The following is a 19093-nucleotide window of genomic DNA, read 5'->3' on the forward strand; positions in this document are numbered from 1 at the left end:
GAGTTGATAAGAAATTAAATATTATCCAATATGCTAGTAAAACTCTAGACAGTGCTCAAAGAAATTATGATACTATGGAAAATGAGTTTTTAGCAGTTGTATTTGCTTGTGATAAGGTCAGACTTTATATTGTTTATTCGAAAGTAACTGTTCACACTGATCGTGCTGCTATTAATTATCTTATGGAAAATAAAGATGTTAAACCTAGACTTATTAGATGGGTTCTCTTGCTACAAGAATTTTATTTGCATATTATTGATAGAAAGGTGTAACATCCCAAAATTCTAAATTTTGGAATGTTATAATAAATAGATAGATTTGATTGATCGTGTGAAATTGAGTGAAATTCGAAACCTTTTTGAAAGTTAAATGAGAGGGAATAAAAGGACTTTCCCAAACTTTTATTTTGCATTCGTGATCTCCGTGAATTCGAATTCTTTTCACCACGAAACCCTGGAGAGAAGATGACATGACTTCTTCCATTTATTTAAATGACAAGGGGTGTTGAAAATATTTGAATTTCATTTGGAAAATATTTCCAATTGCGAAACTTTATGCAACTCAATGATTTTCACGAGAGGAGATAAAATGACTTCTTCAAATTATATGAAATATGAGTTGGGAGTTTCAAAGGATCAAATTCAAAGTCTTTTGGAATTATTTTTCAATTTGGAGTTATTTGGATTTTATTCAAATCATTTTTCTCCAAAAATAAAATACATGGAAAATAGGGTAACATGATTCCCTACAACAGAAAATTGGAGAGAAATAAATTTGATTTCATTATATATTTTTAAAATGATTTTGTGGATCTTATTAGAGCAGGAGCACTGTTGGAATTATTAGAATTTGTTTGTATTTTATTTAATGCTAGAAAAATGTTCATGTCATAGAAAATCTTTTTCTGAAAATTTTGATATATAATATGCCTATATAAATTTTTTATTTCATTTTGTTATTTAGTTTTCCTTCTGTTTCTATTTAAAAAACACTGTACGTGCGGCCCATATTTATTTATCGCCTACATGTGCAGTATAGTAGCTTCTGGCACCCCATTGTTTTTTTCTCTTAAATAGGCCAGGCCCAGCCAGCCTTTTCATTTTTTTTCTTAGGCCGAATTTTGTAAAAAAAAACTGCAGCCGCAGCGTGCATGCGGCCGGCCGAAGGCCTTTAGGCCCATGCGAGCCGCTCACCTCTTTTCATCTCTGTTTCGTATATTTTCGTCTACGTTTAGTCCCACATTGCCTAGCCTTTGACATCTAAGCCTCTTTTCCACCAATAAATATAGACCTATAGAGCCTCCAAAAATCATCCGATTCGGTTTAAATCAATATTTTGGTTTGACTAGATTCATTTAAGAAAAATATATTTCTCCTCTCCGGCGCGACTTCTAGAAATTTTCTCTTCTCTCCAAAGTCATCTTTTCTCTGCCTTATAAAGGTATCTTTCTTTGTTTTTTTTCTTCTTATACTTCTGTAGTTTATTATTTTTAGACTAATATGATAAAATAATTAGATTATCAATTAGTCTACATAATTATACATTAGACCCTAGCCCGTAGCTATTTTTTTTCTTCCGTAAAACAGCTTGGCCCTGATTTTTCAAATAGCCATAACTTTTTACTCGTTTGTCCAAATCCAACGAAACCAACGCCACTTCTTCGTTATGATCCCCTCTATCCAGTAATCCAACCCAAACATGTTTTTGAAATTTTAAAATTTGAATTAGACCAGATTTATATTCAAACTTTGTTTGATCATAACTTGAGTTTCGTAGCTCCGTTTGAGTTGATTCTTTTGCAAATCGAAGCTTTTGACCTAAACTTTCTGATAAGGACAAATTCACATAATTTTGGTACTATTAAAAATTGTTTTATGTTGCAAGAGTTATTTGCTTGGTTTTGAAGTTTTTTGAATCGTCTTCTTCGATCTTTCTGATATTTTGAGTGATTGCTTATGTGTGGTTAATATTGCTTGCTTACGATAGATTGACCGGAGTGTGACGAGTAGAACTATCAAGAGTTATGAGTGCGAATCATCTTCATCAACATTGCAGGCAAGTTCACACTTTGATCATATCCCCCTTCATACCCAGTTTTTATGCATTAGTTTCACCCTCAAACATTGCATGAGTAGGATTGATAACATGTGAGTATTGAGAAGTAGTTGATGAGGTAGGAACCTATTGCCCTGCATTCAAACCTTGCGAGTTACTATTACGTTATGATTATATTGCCATGCTATGCTCGTAGACGTGGATTGGGTTTGAGAGTATTTCATGACAGATGTGAGATTGTTAATTAATGGTTTACTTAAGGTGGCAACTTTAACACACATCTGGGTGGATTGAGGCACCTGGGTATTCCAGCGATTGCCTGTCTAGGCACCCGGGTATTCCAGGATTGCCTGTTTTTTTATGGACCGCCACCCAGGCTTAAAGGGATCATGAGATTATTCATACTAGAAACTTCCATGTGCAGCCACAAGCTATTATGGGCTCTAGCATAGTTGATTAAGTCGTGTGAACTTTTACAGTGGTAGACTAGCAGATGTAGGGGTTGTAGGTGGTACGGTCTACCCATCGTAAGGTGCAAACGCTTCTGAAAGACTATGTCTCGGTCATCCGTTTCTCAAACACCATGTAGTGCGAGAAATCCAACGGAGGAGATCGAGTCTTGTGGGGAAAAGTGCGCAAACCTCTGCAGAGTGTATAAACTAATCATGATTAGCCGTGTCCCCGGTTATGGACGTTTTGAGTATCTAGTACTTGGATTATCATGTGAATCTCATCATGTGACTTTAAATAATTTTGTTGGGTTTAATGATGTTACTTAATTGGGATTGAGAATGCTGTCAACCATTCTCAATGATTAACAACCACCATGATAGTTAAATAAAATTTATTCCTTTGTAGTAGGGAAAAATTGGCTTTTCGCAAAAACCTTATAACCATAGAGCTTTTCCACCAGCCAAATATGCATGTAGTGATAGCCTTTATTCATCATTCTCTATGGTGTGAATTTGCCAGTACATTCAATGTACTGACCCTTTGTGGCTGCAACGTCTCATGTTGCAGCAATCTTACGAAGAGTAAGTGATACGTTAGGGTTACTATTTCTACACTCAACTGTGCCGTTGGTGTTGATGGGAATCCACAACCTTGTTACTTCCGCTATTTGGATTGAGGTAATAGTATTTACGTTACTTTTTACATATGATTTACCTCTGTTATAAATCCTCGAGTACTGTGTGTGTCAGCATACCGATCCAGGGATGACACTTAAGCACAGAGACTTGACCGTCTGAGGTCGGGTCGCTACAAAAGGGAGCTGAGAACCCCCTTGCAGAAAACTTGTCTAGGCTAGAGAATGTTCTTGATGACCCACTACCTATTGATGATAGCTTTCCTGATGAACAATTAGCTGTCATAAATGCCTCTCGTACCGCTCCATGGTATGCTGATTATGCTAATTATATTGTTACTAAGTTTATACCACCTAGTTTCACATACCAGCAAAAGAAAAAGTTCTTCTATGATTTAAGACATTACTTTTGGGATGACCCACACCTTTATAAAGGAGTAGATGGTGACATTAGACGTTGTGTACCTGAGCATGAACAGGAACAGATCCTATGCAAGTGTCACTCCGAGGCTTATGGAGGACACCACGTTGGAGATAGAACTGCTCATAAGGTATTGCAATCCGCTTTTTATTGGCCTACTCTCTTCAAGGATGCCCATAAGTTTGTCTTGTCTTGTGATGAATGTCAAAGAATTGGTAATATTAGTAGACGTCAAGAAATGCCTATGAATTATTCACTTGTTATTGAACCATTTTATGTTTGGGGTTTTGATTCTATGGGACCTTTTCCTTCCTCTAATGGGTATACACATATTTTAGTTACTGTTGATTACATTACTAATTGGGTAGAAGCTATTCCAACTAGTAGTGTTGATCATAACACCTCTATTAAGATGCTTAAAGAAGTTATTTTTCCGAGGTTTGGAGTCCCTAGATATTTAATGACTGATGGTGGTTCACATTTTATTCATGGTGCTTTTCCTAAAATGCTTGCTAAGTATGATGTTAATCATAGAATTGCATCTCCTTATCACCCACAGTCTAGCAGTCAAGTAGAACTGAGCAATGGAGAGCTTAAATTAATTTTGCAAAAGACTGTTAATAGATCTAGAAATAATTGGTCCAAGAAACTTGATGATGCATCATGGGCATATAGGACTCATACAAAAATCCTATGGGTATGTCTCCGTATAAAATGGTTTATGGTAAAGCATGTCACTTACCTCTCGAACTAGAACATAAGGCATATTGGGCCATTAAAGAGCTCAATTATGATTTCAAACTTGCTGGTGAGAAGAGGTTATTTGACATTAGCTCACTTGATGAATCGAGAACCCAGGCCTATGAAAATGCCAAACTGTTTAAAGAAAAGGTTAAAAGATGGCATGACAAAAGGATACAAAAACGTGAGTTTAATGTAGGTGATTATGTTTTGTTATACAACTCTCGTTTAAGATTTTTTGCAGGCAAACTCCTCTCAAAATGGGAAGGTCCTTACATTATCGAGGAGGTCTATCATTCTGGTGCCATAAAAATCAACAACTTCGAAGGCACAAATCCAAGGGTGGTGAACGGTCAAAGAATCAGACATTATATCTCAGGTAATCCTATAAATGTTGAAACTAATGTTTTCGAAACCGTAACCCCAGAGGAATACATAAAGGACACTTTCCAGAACGTTTCAGACTCCGAAAAGGAATAGGTATGAGGTACGGTAAGTAAACCGACTCCAAAACAGTTATAATAGCAATTTTTATCCGTTTTGGAATATTTAAGAAAATAGGAAAATAAGAAGCAGCCCGGGAAGGACACAAGGCATCCACGAGGGTGGAGGGCGCGCCCTACCCCCTGGGCGTGCCCCCCGACACGATACTTGTGGCACCTCGTGTGCCTTCCGGACTCCGTTTTCTTGCACGATACTTCTTTTGGTCGGTAAAAATTCATTATATACTCTCCCGAAGGTTTTGACCACCGTACCACGCAAATATCTCCTGTTTTTGTTTTGAGCTGTTTCCTGCCAGGGTTATCAAGGCCAGGCATCATGTCATCTCCCTCCTCCTCCAACAATGAGGGAAACGATGCTTGGCTAATGAAGATAGAGCTGAAGAGAGAAGAGCTCGGAGAGATCAACAAGGATGATGGGATCAAGAAGGCCATGGGGGATCAAGTTCCAGCAGTAGTAGAAGAAGACATCGTTCAACCTCATCACAATATCTTTACCCCAACAGAGATTGAAGCTTTCAAGATGATTGAGTTAGCTCGCATTCAAAACAAGTATCTCACAAGTGAAAATATTTTGTTGAAGGAGCATATCATCACACTCAAGGGAATTATCCGCAAATTGGAGGATCTCCTATGCTCGATGTGCGACTATCCATCATCACCAACACCTTCTTCACCAACAAAGAAGAACTGAGCATATGGGTATGGGCACTCCACTTGGCAACTGCCATGCTTGGGGGAGTGCCCCGGTATCGTATCACCATCACACTTTTATCTTTACCGTTTTTCTTAGTTCGATCCTTTTGGTAATATCTTGATATAGTAGAATAAAGTTTTAGTATGATCTAGTTTTGAGTTTTGCTTTATGATCCTTCTACATAATCGAGTCCGTGAGCTATATATAATAAATATTAGTGTTGAGTCAAGGGCTTGATTATCTTGCTATGATCTCGAGGTAATAAAATAAAAGAGAAAGAATAAAAAGAAATAAAGAGATCATATGGATATTATGGAGAGTAATTACTTCACATACAAAGATTACGATGAATAAAAGTTGTTGAGAGTTGATAAGCATAGTTTTGGTCATCGTTGCAATTAATAGGAAGTAATAAATAAAGAGAGGTTTTCACATATAAATAGACTATCTTGGACATCTTTTATGATTGTGAGCACTCATTAAAATATGATATGCTAAAGAGTTGATGTTGGACAAGGAAGACATCGTAATGGGTTATGTTTTCTTACATCTAAAATAAATTATATTGTCATGGATCATCCAATGTGTTGAGCTTGCCTTTCCCTCTCATGCTAGCCAGATTCTTTGCACCAAGTAGAGATACTACTTGTGCTTCCAAATACCTTTAAAACCAGTTTTTCCATGAGAGTCCACCATATCTACCTATGGATTGAGTAAGATCCCTCAAGCATGTTTTCATCGTTGCAAGCAATAAAAGTTGCTCTCTAAATATGTATGATTTATTAGTGTGGAGAATATAAGCTTTATATGATCTTGTGATGTGGAAGAAATAAAAGCGATGGACTGCATAATAAAGGTCCATATCACAAGTGGCAATATAAAGTGACATTCTTTTGCATTAAGACTTCATGCATCCAACCATAAAAGCACATGACAACCTCTTCTTCCCTCTGCGAAGGGCCTATCTTTTATTCTTGTTTTATACTTCATGCAAAGAGTCATGGTGATCTTCACCTTTCCTTTTTACATTTTATCCTTTGGCAAGCACAATGTGTTGGAAAGATCCAGATATATATATCTAATTGGATGTGAGTTTTCATGAACTATTATTGTTGACATTACCCTTGAGGTAAAAGGTTGGGAGGCAAAACTATAAGCCCCTATCTTTCTCTGTGTCCGATTAAAACTTCAAACCCATAAATATTGCGTGAGTGTTAGCAATTGTGAAAGACTAAATGATGGTTGAGTATGTGGACTTGCTGAAAAGCTCTTATTGACTCTTTCCTATGTTATGATAAATTGCAATTGCCTCAATGACTGAGATTATAGTTTGTTGGTTCTCAATGAAGTTTCTAATTCATGGATGAAAAAATCATAAGCTAGTTCACGGGACGAAACTCCGCCGCCACGAGGCGGAACCTTGGCGGAACAAATCTAGGGCTCCGGCGGAGCTGTTCTGCCGGGGAAACTTCCCTCCAGGAGGGGGAAATTATCACCATTGTCATCACCATCGATACTCTCATCAAGAGGGGGTCAATCTCCATCAACATCTTCACCAGCACCATCTCATCTCAAACCCTAGTTCATCTCCTGTATCCAATCTTTGTCCCAAAGCCTCAGATTGGTACATGTGGGTTGCTAGTAGTGTTGATTACTCCTTGTAGTTGATGCTAGTTGGTTTATTCGGTGGAAGATCATATGTTCAGATCCTTTATGCATATTAATACCCCTCTGATTATGAACATGAATATGATTTGTGAGTAGTTACGTTTGTTCCTGAGGACATGGGAGAAGTCTTGCTATAAGTAGTCATGTGAATTTGGTATTCATTCGATATTTTGATGAGATGTATGTTGCCTCTCCTCTAGTGGTGTCATGTGAAAATCGACTATATGACACTTCACCATTGTTTGGGCCTAGGGAAGGCATTAGGAAGTAATAAGTAGATGATGGGTTGCTAGAGTGACAGAAGCTTAAACCCTGGTTTATGTGTTGCTTCGTAAGGGGCTGATTTGGATCCATATGTTTCAAGCTATGGTTAGGTTTACCTTAATACTTCTATTGTAGTTGCGGATGCTTGCAATAGGGGTTAATCATAAGTGGGATGCTTGTCCAAGGAAGGACAATACCCAAGCACCGTTCCACCCACATATCAAATTATCAAAGTACCGAACGCGAATAATATGAGCCTGATGAAAACTAGCTTCACGATAATTCCCATGTGTCCTCGGGAGCGCTTTCCTTTATATAAAAGGATTGGTCCATCTTGCTGCACCTTATTTACTTTTATTACTTGTTACCCGTTACAAATTACCTTATTACAAAACTATCTGTTACCGATAATTTCAGTGCTTGGAGAGAATACCTTTCTGAAAACTGCTTATCATTTCCTTCTGCTCCTCGTTGGGTTCGACACTCTTACTTTTCGAAAGGACTACGGTAGATCCCCTATACTTGTGGGTCATCAGTTCATCAATGTAATGAAGGCATGTATTCTGAATATAGTCATACGTGCTTATGGAAAAGAACTTGCATGACATCTTTTGTCCTACCCTCCCGTGGTAGCGGGGTCCTATTGGAAACTAAGGGATATTAAGGCCTCCTTTTAATAGAGTACCAGAACAAAGAATTAACACTTAGTGAATACATGAACTCCTCAAACTACGGTCATCACTGGGAGTGGTCCCGATTACTGTCACTTCGGGGTTACCGGATCGTAACACATGGTAGGTGACTATTGACTTGCAAAATAGGATCAAGAACTCACATATATTCATGAAAACATAATAGGTTCAGATCTGAAATCATGGAACTCGGGCCCTAGTGACAAGCATTAAGCATAGCAAAGTCATAGCAACATCAATCTTAGAACATAATGGATACTAGGGATCAAACCCTAAAAAAACTAATTCGATTACATGGTAAATCTCATCCAACCCATCACCGTTCAGCAAGCCTATGATGGAATTACTCACGCACGGCGGTGAGCATCATGAAATTGGTGATGGAGGAAGGCTGATGATGACGATGGCGATGGATTCCCCTCTCCAGAGCCCCGAACGGACTCCAGATCAGCCCTCCCGAGAGAGATTAGGGCTTGGGGCGGCTCCGTATTGTAAAACGCGATGAATCCTTCTCTCTGATATTTTTCTCCCCGAACGTGAATATAAAGAGTTGGAGTTGATGTCGGTGGAGCCTCAGGGGGCCCACGAGGCGGGGGGGGGGCAGGGGGGCGCGTGATACGTCTCCAACGTCTCTATAATTTTTGATTGTTCCATGCTATTATATTATCAACCTTGGATGTTTTATATCCATTTATATGCTATTTTATATGATTTTTGGGACTAACATATTAAGCTAGAGCCCAGTGCCAGTTTCTGTTTTTTCCCTTGTTTTTGAGTTTTACAGAAAAGGAATACCAAACAGAGTCCAATTGACTTGCCAATTTTTGATGATTTTTGATGGACCAAAAGAAGACCCCGGAGTAAAAGAGTTGGGCCAGAAGAGTCCCGGGCCGTCCACGAGGGTGGAGGGCACACCCGCCCCCCGGGCGCGTGGGCCTACCTCGTGGTCGACTCGGGCACCTTCTTGACGTGAGACCTAAGCCAAAAATTCCAATAAATACAGAAACCTCCAAAAAATAACCTAGATCGGGAGTTCCACCGCCAGAAGCCTCCGTAGCCACCGAAAACTAATCTAGACCCGTTCCGGCACCCTGTCAGAGGGGGAATCCCTTTTCGGTGGCCATCTTCATCATCCCGGCGCGATCCATGATGTGGAGGGAGTAGTTCTCCCTCGGGGCTGAGGGTATGTACCAGTAGCTATGTGTTTGATTTCTCTCTCTCTCTCTCTCTCTCTCGTGTTATTGAGTTGGCACGATCTTGATGTATCGCGAGCATTACTATTATAGTCGGATCTTATGATGTTTCTCCCCCTCTACTCTCTTGTAATGGATTGAGTTTTCCCTTTGAAGTTATCTTATCGGATTGAGTCTTTAAGGATTTGAGAACACTTGATGTATGTCGTGCATGTGCTTATCTGTGGTGACAATGGGATATCACGTGATCCACTTGATGTATGTTTTGGTGAGCAACTTGCGAGTTCCGTGACCTCGTGAACTTATGCATAGCGGTTGGCACAAGTTTTCGTCTTGACTCTCCGTTAGAAACTTTGGGGCACTCTTTGAAGTTCTTTGTGTTGGTTGAATAGATGAATCTGAGATTGTGTGATGCATATCGTATAATCATACCCACGGATACTTGAGGTGACATTGGAGTATCTAGGTGACATGGGAGAAGTCCTTCTATAAGTAGTCATGTGAATTTGGTATTCGTTCGATATTTTGATGAGATGTATGTTGTCTCTCCTCTAGTGGTGTCATGTGAACGTCGACTATATGACACTTCACCATTGTTTGGGCCTAGGGGAAGGCATTGGGAAGTAATAAGTAGATGATGGGTTGCTAGAGTGACAGAAGCTTAAACCCTGGTTTATGCGTTGCTTCGTAAGGGGCTGATTTGGATCCATATGTTTCATGCTATGGTTAGATTTACCTTAATACTTCTGTTGTAGTTGCGGATGCTTGCAATAGGGGTTAATCATAAGTGGGATGCTTGTCCAAGGAAGGACAGTACCCAAGCACCGGTCCACCCACATATCAAATTATCAAAGTACCGAACGCGAATCATATGAGCGTGGTGAAAACTAGCTTGACGATAACTCCCATGTGTCCTCGGGAGCGCTTTCCTTTGTATAAGAGTTTGTCCAGGCTTGTTCTTTGCTACAAAAAGGATTGGGCCATCTTGCTGCACCTTATTTACTTTTATTACTTGTTACCCGTTACAAATTACCTTATCATAAAACTATCTGTTACCGATAATTTCAGTGCTTGCAAAGAATACCTTACTGAAAACTGCTTTTCATTTCCTTCTGCTCCTCGTTGGGTTCGACACTCTTACTTATCGAAAGGAATACGATAGATCCCCTATACTTTTGGGTCATCAAGACACTTTTCTGGCACCGTTGCCGGGGAGTGAAGCGCCTTTGGTAGGTGGAATTTGGTAAGGAAAAAATTATATAGTGTGCTGAAATTTACTGTCACTTGTTACTATGGAACATAATCCTTTGAGGGGCTTGTTCGGGGTATCTTCACCCCGACCAGTAGAGCAAAGAGTTGCTCCTCAACCTACTGAACCTACTGAAAATGTTTACTTTGAAATTCCTTCGGGTATGATAGAGAAACTGCTAGCTAATCCTTTCACAAGTGATGGAACATTACATCCCGATTTGCACCTAATCTATGTGGATGAAATTTGTGGATTATTTAAGCTTGCAGGTATGCCCGAGGATGTTATCAAGAAGAAGGTCTTCCCTTTATCTTTGAAGGGAAAGGCATTGACATGGTTTAGGCTATGTGTTGATATGGGATCATGGAACTACAACCAATTGAAATTGGAATTTCATCAGAAGTTTTATCATATGCATCTTGTTCATCGTGATCGTAATTATATATATAATTTTTGGCCTCACGAAGTAGAAAGCATCGCTCAAGCTTGGGGGAGGCTTAAGTCAATGTTATATTCATGCCCCAATCATGAGCTCTTAAGAGAAATTATTATTCAAAATTTTTATGCTCAACTTTCTCTCGATAATCGCTCCATGCTCGATACTTCTTGTACTGACTCTTTTATGATGAAGACTAGTGAATTCAAATGGGATTTATTGGAAAGAATTAAACACAACTCTGAAGATTGGGATCTTGACGAAGGTAAGGAGTCAGGTATAACACCTAAGTTTGATTGTGTTAAATCTTTTATGGATACCGATGCTTTCCGTGAATTTAGCACTAAATATGGACTTGACTCTGAGATAGTAGCCTCTTTCTGTGAATCCTTTGCTACTCATGTTGATCTCCCTAAGGATAAGTGGTTTAAATATAATCCTCCCATTGAAGTCAAAGTAGTTGCACCTATTAAAGTTAAAGAGAATACCATCACTTATAATGATCCTGTTGTTCCTACTGCTTATATCGAGAAACCACCTTTCCCTGTTAGAATAAAGGATCATGCTAAAGCTTCAACTGTTGTTCGTAAGAGTAATGCTAGAACACCTACACCCTCTGAGAAAATTAAATTTGAACCTAGTGTTGCTATGGTTACGGATCTCTTGGCTAATAATATTGATGGGCATGTTATTTACTTCTGTGATGAAGCTGCTAGAATTGCTAGGCCTGATACTAAAAATAAACATAGACCTGTTGTAGGCATGCCTGTTATTTCTGTTAAAACAGGAGATCATTGCTATCATGGCTTATGTGATATGGGTGCTAGTGCAAGTGCAATACTGCATTCCTTATATAAAGAAATTATTCATGATATTGCACTTGCTAAGATAGAGGAAATTGATGTTACAATTAAGCTTGCCAATAGAGACACTATTTCACCACTTGGGATTGTTAGGGATGTTGAAGTCTTGTGTGGGAAAGTAAAATATCCTGCTGATTTTCTTGTTCTTGGCTCCCCACAAGATGACTTTTGTCCCATTATATTTGGTAGACCCTTCTTGAATACTGTTAATTCTAAGATAGATTGCAATAAGGATATTGTTTCTATTGGTTTGGGGGATCAATTAAAGATGAATTGATCCCACAAAGAATTGTTACAGGTTATAGAATGGTAATTGATTTCCACAAATTAAATAAAGCTACTAAAAAGGATCATTACCCTTTACCCTTTATTTATCCAAACATACACATTTCTGATTTCTAGATGGTTATTCTAGTTTCTCTCAAATACCCGTGTCAAAAGAGGATCAAGAAAAGACAACTTTTACTTTCCCTTTCGGTCCCTTTGCTTATAGACATATGCCTTTTGGTTTATGCAATGCACCTGCTACCTTTCAAAGATGTATGACTGTTATATTCTCCGACTTCTGTGAAAATATTGTTGAGGTTTTCATGGATGATTTCTCCGTATATGGAACTTCTTTTGATGATTGCTTAAGCAACCTTGATCGAGTTTTGTAGAGATGTGAAGAAACTAATATTGTCTTGAATTGGGAGAAGTGCCACTTTATGGTTAATGAAGGTATTGTCTTGGGGCATAAAATTTCTGAAAGAGTTATTGAAGTTGATAAAGCTAAAGTTGATGCTATTGAAAAGACGCTGTGTCCTAAGGACATCAAAGGTATAAGAAGTTTCCTTGGTCATGCCGGTTTTTATAGGAGGTTCATCAAGGACTTCTCTAAAGTTTCTCGGCCTCTGACTAATCTCTTACAAAAATATGTTCCTTTTGTCTTTGATGATAATTGTGTAGAATCATTTGAAATACTTAAGAAAGCTTTGATTTCTGCACCTATTGTTCAACCTCCTGATTGGAATTTGCCATTTGAAATCATGTGTGATGCTAGTGATTATGCTGTAGGGGCTGTTCTAGGACAAAGAGTTGATAAGAAATTAAATATTATCCAATATGCTAGTAAAACTCTAGATAGTGCTCAAAGAAATTATGATACTATGGAAAATGAGTTTTTAGCAGTTGTATTTGCTTGTGATAAGGTCAGACTTTATATTGTTTATTTGAAAGTAACTGTTCACACTGATCATGCTGCTATTAATTATCTTATGGAAAATAAAGATGTTAAACCTAGACTTATTAGATGGGTTCTCTTGCTACAAGAATTTTATTTGCATATTATTGATAGAAAGGTGTAACATCCCAAAATTCTAAATTTTGGAATGTTATAATAAATAGATAGATTTGATTGATCGTGTGAAATTGAGTGAAATTCGAAACCTTTTTGAAAGTTAAATGAGAGGGAATAAAAGGACTTCCCCAAACTTTTATTTTGCATTCGTGATCTCCGTGAATTCGAATTCTTTTCACCACGAAACCATGGAGAGAAGATGACATGACTTCTTCCATTTATTTAAATGACAAGGGGTGTTGAAAATATTTGAATTTCATTTGGAAAATATTTCCAATTGCGAAACTTTATGCAACTCAATGAATTTCATGAGAGGAGATAAAATGACTTCTTCAAATTATATGAAATATGAGTTGGGAGTTTCAAAGGATCAAATTCAAAGTCTTTTGGAATTATTTTTCAATTTGGAGTTATTTGGATTTTATTCAAATCATTTTTCTCCAAAAATAAAATACATGGAAAATAGGGTAACATGATTCCCTACAACAGAAAATTGGAGAGAAATAAATTTGATTTCATTTTATATTTTTAAAATGATTTTGTGGATCTTATTAGAGCAGGAGCACTGTTGGAATTATTAGAATTTGTGTGTATTTTATTTAATGCTAGAAAAATGTTCATGTCGTAGAAAATCTTTTTCTGGAAATTTTGATATATAATATGCCTATATAAATTTTTTATTTCATTTTGTTATTCGGTTTTCCTTCTATTTCTATTTTAAAAAAACTGTACGTGCGACCCATATTTATTTATCGCCTACATGTGCAGTATAGTAGCTTCTGGCACCCCATTGTTTTTTTTCTCTTAAATAGGCCAGGCCCAGCCAGCCTTTTCATTTTTTTTATTTTTTCTTAGGCCGAATTTTGTAAAAAAAAAAACTGCAGCCACAGCGTGCACGCGGCCGGCCGAAGGCCTTTAGGCCCATCCGAGCGGCTCACCTCTTTTCATCTCTGTTTCGTATATTTTCGTCTACGTTTAGTCCCACATTGCCTAGCCTTTGACATCTAAGCCTCTTTTCCACCAATAAATATAGACCTATAGAGCCTCCAAAAATTATCCGATTCGGGTTAAATCAATATTTTGGTTTGACTAGATTCATTTAAGAAAAATATATTTCTCCTCTCCGGCGCGACTTCTAGAAATTTTCTCTTCTCTCCAAAGTCATCTTTTCTCTGCCTTATAAAGGTATCTTTCTTTGTTTTTTTCTTCTTATACTTCTGTAGTTTATTATTTTTAGACTAATACGATAAAATAATTAGATTATCAATTAGTCTACGTAATTATACATTAGACCCTAGCCCGTAGCTATTTTTTTTCTTCCATAAAACAGCTTGGCCCTGATTTTTCAAATAGCCATAACTTTTTACTCGTTTGTCCAAATCCAACGAAACCAACGCCACTTCTTCGTTATGATCCCCTCTATCCAGTAATCCAACCCAAACATGTTTTTGAAATTTTAAAATTTGAATTAGACCAGATTTGTATTCAAACTTTGTTTGATCATAACTTGAGTTTCGTAGCTCCGTTTGAGTTGATTCTTTTGCAAATCGAAGCTTTTGACCTAAACTTTCTGATAAGGCCAAATTCACATAATTTTGGTACTGTTAAAAATTGTTTTATGTTGCAAGAGTTATTTGCTTGGTTTTGAAGTTTTTCGAATCGTCTTCTTCGATCTTTCTGATATTTTGAGTGATTGCTTATGTGTGGTTACTATTGCTTGCTTACGATAGACTGACCGGAGTGTGACGAGTAGAACTATCAAGAGTTATGAGTGCGAATCATCTTCATCAACATTGCAGGCAAGTTCACACTTTGATCATATCCCCCTTCATACCCAGTTTTTATGCATTAGTTTCACCCTCAAACATTGCATGAGTAGGATTGATAACATGTGAGTATTGGGAAGTAGTTGATGAGGTAGGAACCTATTGCCCTGCATTCAAACCTTGCGAGTTACTATTACGTTATGCTTATATTGCCATGCTATGCTCGTAGACTTGGATTGGGTTTGAGAGTATTTCATGACAGATGTGAGATTGTTAATTAATGGTTTACTTAAGGTGGCAACTTTAACACACATCTGGGTGGATTGAGGCACCTGGGTATTCCAGCGATTGCCTGTCTAGGCACCTGGGTATTCCAGGATTGCCTGTTTTTTTATGGACCGCCACACAGGCTCAAAGGGATCATGAGATTATTCATACTAGAAACTTCCGTGTGCAGCCACAAGCTATTATGGGCTCTAGCATAGTTGATTAAGTCGTGTGAACTCTTACAGTGGTAGACTAGCAGATGTAGGGGTTGTAGGTGGTACGGTCTACCCATCGTAAGGTGCAAACGCTTCTGAAAGACTATGTCTCGGTCATCCGTTTCTCAAACACCATGTAGTGCGAGAAATCCAACGGAGGAGATCGAGTCTTGTGGGGAAAAGTGCGCAAACCTCTGCAGAGTGTATAAACTAATCATGATTAGCCGTGTCCCCGGTTATGGACGTTTTGAGTATCTAGTACTTGGATTATCATGTGAATCTCATCATGTGACTTTAAATAATTTTGTTGGGTTTAATGATGTTACTTAATTGGGATTGAGAATGCTGTCAACCATTCTCAATGATTAACAACCACCATGATAGTTAAATAAAATTTATTCCTTTGTAGTAGGGAAAAATTGGCTTTTCGCAAAAACCTTATAACCATAGAGCTTTTCCACCAGCCAAATATGCATGTAGTGATAGCCTTTATTCATCATTCTCTATGGTGTGAATTTGCCAGTACATTCAATGTACTGACCCTTTGTGGCTGCAACGTCTCATGTTGCAGCAATCTTACGAAGAGTAAGTGATACGTTAGGGTTACTATTTCTACACTCAACTTTGCCGTTGGTGTTGATGGGAATCCACAACCTTGTTACTTCCGCTATTTGGATTGAGGTAATAGTATTTACGTTACTTTTTACATATGATTTACCTCTGTTATAAATCCTCGAGTACTGTGTGTGTCAGCATACCGATCCAGGGATGACACTTAAGCACAGAGACTTGAACGTCTGAGGTCGGGTCGCTACAAAAGGGGGCTGAGAACCCCCTTGCAGACAACTTGTCTAGGCTAGAGAATGTTCTTGATGACCCACTACCTATTGATGATAGCTTTCCTGATGAACAATTAGCTGTCATAAATGCCTCTCGTACCGCTCCATGGTATGCTGATTATGCTAATTATATTGTTACTAAGTTTATACCACCTAGTTTCACATACCAGCAAAATAAAAAAGTTCTTCTATGATTTAAGACATTACTTTTGGGATGACCCACACCTTTATAAAGGAGTAGATGGTGTCATTAGACGTTGTGTACCTGAGCATGAACAGGAACAGATCCTATGCAAGTGTCACTCCGAGGCTTATGAAGGACACCACGCTGGAGATAGAACTGCTCATAAGGTATTGCAATCCGGTTTTTATTGGCCTACTCTCTTCAAGGATGCCCATAAGTTTGTCTTGTCTTGTGATGAATGTCAAAGAATTGGTAATATTAGTAGACGTCAAGAAATGCCTATGAATTATTCACTTGTTATTGAACCATTTGATGTTTGGGGTTTTGATTCTATGGGACCTTTTCCTTCCTCTAATGGGTATACACATATTTTAGTTACTGTTGATTACATTACTAAGTGGGTAGAAGCTATTCCAACTAGTAGTGTTGATCATAACACCTCTATTAAGATGCTTAAAGAAGTTATTTTTCCGAGGTTTGGAGTCCCTAGATATTTAATGATTGATGGTGGTTCACATTTTATTCATGGTGCTTTTCCTAAAATGCTTGCTAAGTATGATGTTAATCATAGAATTGCATCTCCTTATCACCCACAGTCTAGCAGTCAAGTAGAACTGAGCAATGGAGAGCTTAAATTAATTTTGCAAAAGACTGTTAATAGATCTAGAAAGAATTGGTCCAAGAAACTTGATGATGCATCATGGGCATATAGGACTGCATACAAAAATCCTATGGGTATGTCTCCGTATAAAATGGTTTATAGTAAAGCATGCCACTTACCTCTCGAACTAGAACATAAGGCATATTGGGCCATTAAAGAGCTCAATTATGATTTCAAACTTGCTGGTGAGAAGAGGTTATTTGACATTAGCTCACTTGATGAATCGAGAACCCAGGCCTATGAAAATGCCAAACTGTTTAAAGAAAAGGTTAAAAGATGGCATGACAAAAGGATACAAAAACGTGAGTTTAATGTAGGTGATTATGTTTTGTTATACAACTCTCGTTTAAGATTTTTTGCAGGCAAACTCCTCTCAAAATGGGAAGGTCCTTACATTATCGAGGAGGTCTATCATTCTGGTGCCATAAAAATCAACAACTTCGAAGGCACAAATCCAAGGGTGGTGAACGGTCAAAGAATCAGACATTATATCTCAGGTAATCCTATAAATGTTGAAACTAATGTTTTCGAAACCGTAACCCCGGAGGAATACATAAAGGACACTTTCCAGAACGTTTCAGACTTCGAAAAGGAATAGGTATGAGGTACGGTAAGTAAACCAACTCCAAAACAGTTATAATAGCAATTTTTATCCGTTTTGGAATATTTAAGAAAATAGGAAAATAAGAAGCAGCCCGGGAAGGACACAAGGCATCCACGAGGGTGGAGGGCGCGCCCTACCCCCTGGGCGTGCCCCCCGGCACGATACTTGTGGCACCTCGTGTGCCTTCCGGACTCTGTTTTCTTGCACGATACTTCTTTTGGTCAGTAAAAATTCATTATATACTCTCCCGAAGGTTTTGACCACCGTACCACGCAAATATCTCCTGTTTTTGTTTTGAGCTGTTTCCTGCCAGGGTTATCAAGGCCAGGCATCATGTCATCTCCTCCTCCTCCAACAATGAGGGAAACGATGCTTGGCTAATGAAGATAGAGCTGAAGAGAGAAGAGCCCAGAGAGATCAACAAGGATGATGGGATCAAGAAGGCCATGGGGGATCAAGTTCCGGCAGTAGTAGAAGAAGACATCCTTCAACCTCATCACAATATCTTTACCCCAACAGAGATTGAAGCTTTCAAGATGATTGAGTTAGCTCGCATTCAAAACAAGTATCTCACAAGTGAAAATATTTTGTTGAAGGAGCATATCATCACACTCAAGGGAATTATCCGCAAATTGGAGGATCTCCTATGCTCGATGTGCGACTATCCATCATCACCAACACCTTCTTCACCAACAAAGAAGAACTGAGCATATGGGTATGGGCACTCCACTTGGCAACTGCCATGCTTGGGGGAGTGCCCCGGTATCGTATCACCATCACACTTTTATATTTACCGTTTTTCTTAGTTCGATCCTTTTGGTAATATCTTGATATAGTAGAATAAAGTTTTAGTATGATCTAGTTTTGAGTTTTGCTTTATGATCCTTCTACATAATCGAGTCCGTGAGCTATATATAATAAATATTAGTGTTGAGTCAAGGGCTTGATTATCTTGCTATGATCTCGAGGTAATAAAATAAAAGAGAAATAATAAAAAGAAATAAAGAGATCATATGGATATTATGGAGAGTAATGACTTCACATACAAAGATTACGATGGATAAAAGTTGTTGAGAGTTGATAAGCATAGTTTTGGTCATCGTTGCAATTAATAGGAAGTAATAAATAAAGAGAGTTTTTCACATATAAATAGACTATCTTGGACATCTTTTATGATTGTGAGCACTCATTAAAATATGATATGCTAAAGAGTTGATGTTGGACAAGGAAGACATCGTAATGGGTTATGTTTTCTTACATCTAAAATAAATTATATTGTCATGGATCATCCAACGTGTTGAGCTTGCCTTTCCCTCTCATGCTAGCCAAATTCTTTGCACCAAGTAGAGATA

Source organism: Triticum urartu, chromosome 7A, assembly GCF_056163025.1.
Source record: "Triticum urartu cultivar PI428250 chromosome 7A, HENAU_Tu73, whole genome shotgun sequence".
Taxonomy (NCBI): domain Eukaryota; kingdom Viridiplantae; phylum Streptophyta; class Magnoliopsida; order Poales; family Poaceae; genus Triticum; species Triticum urartu.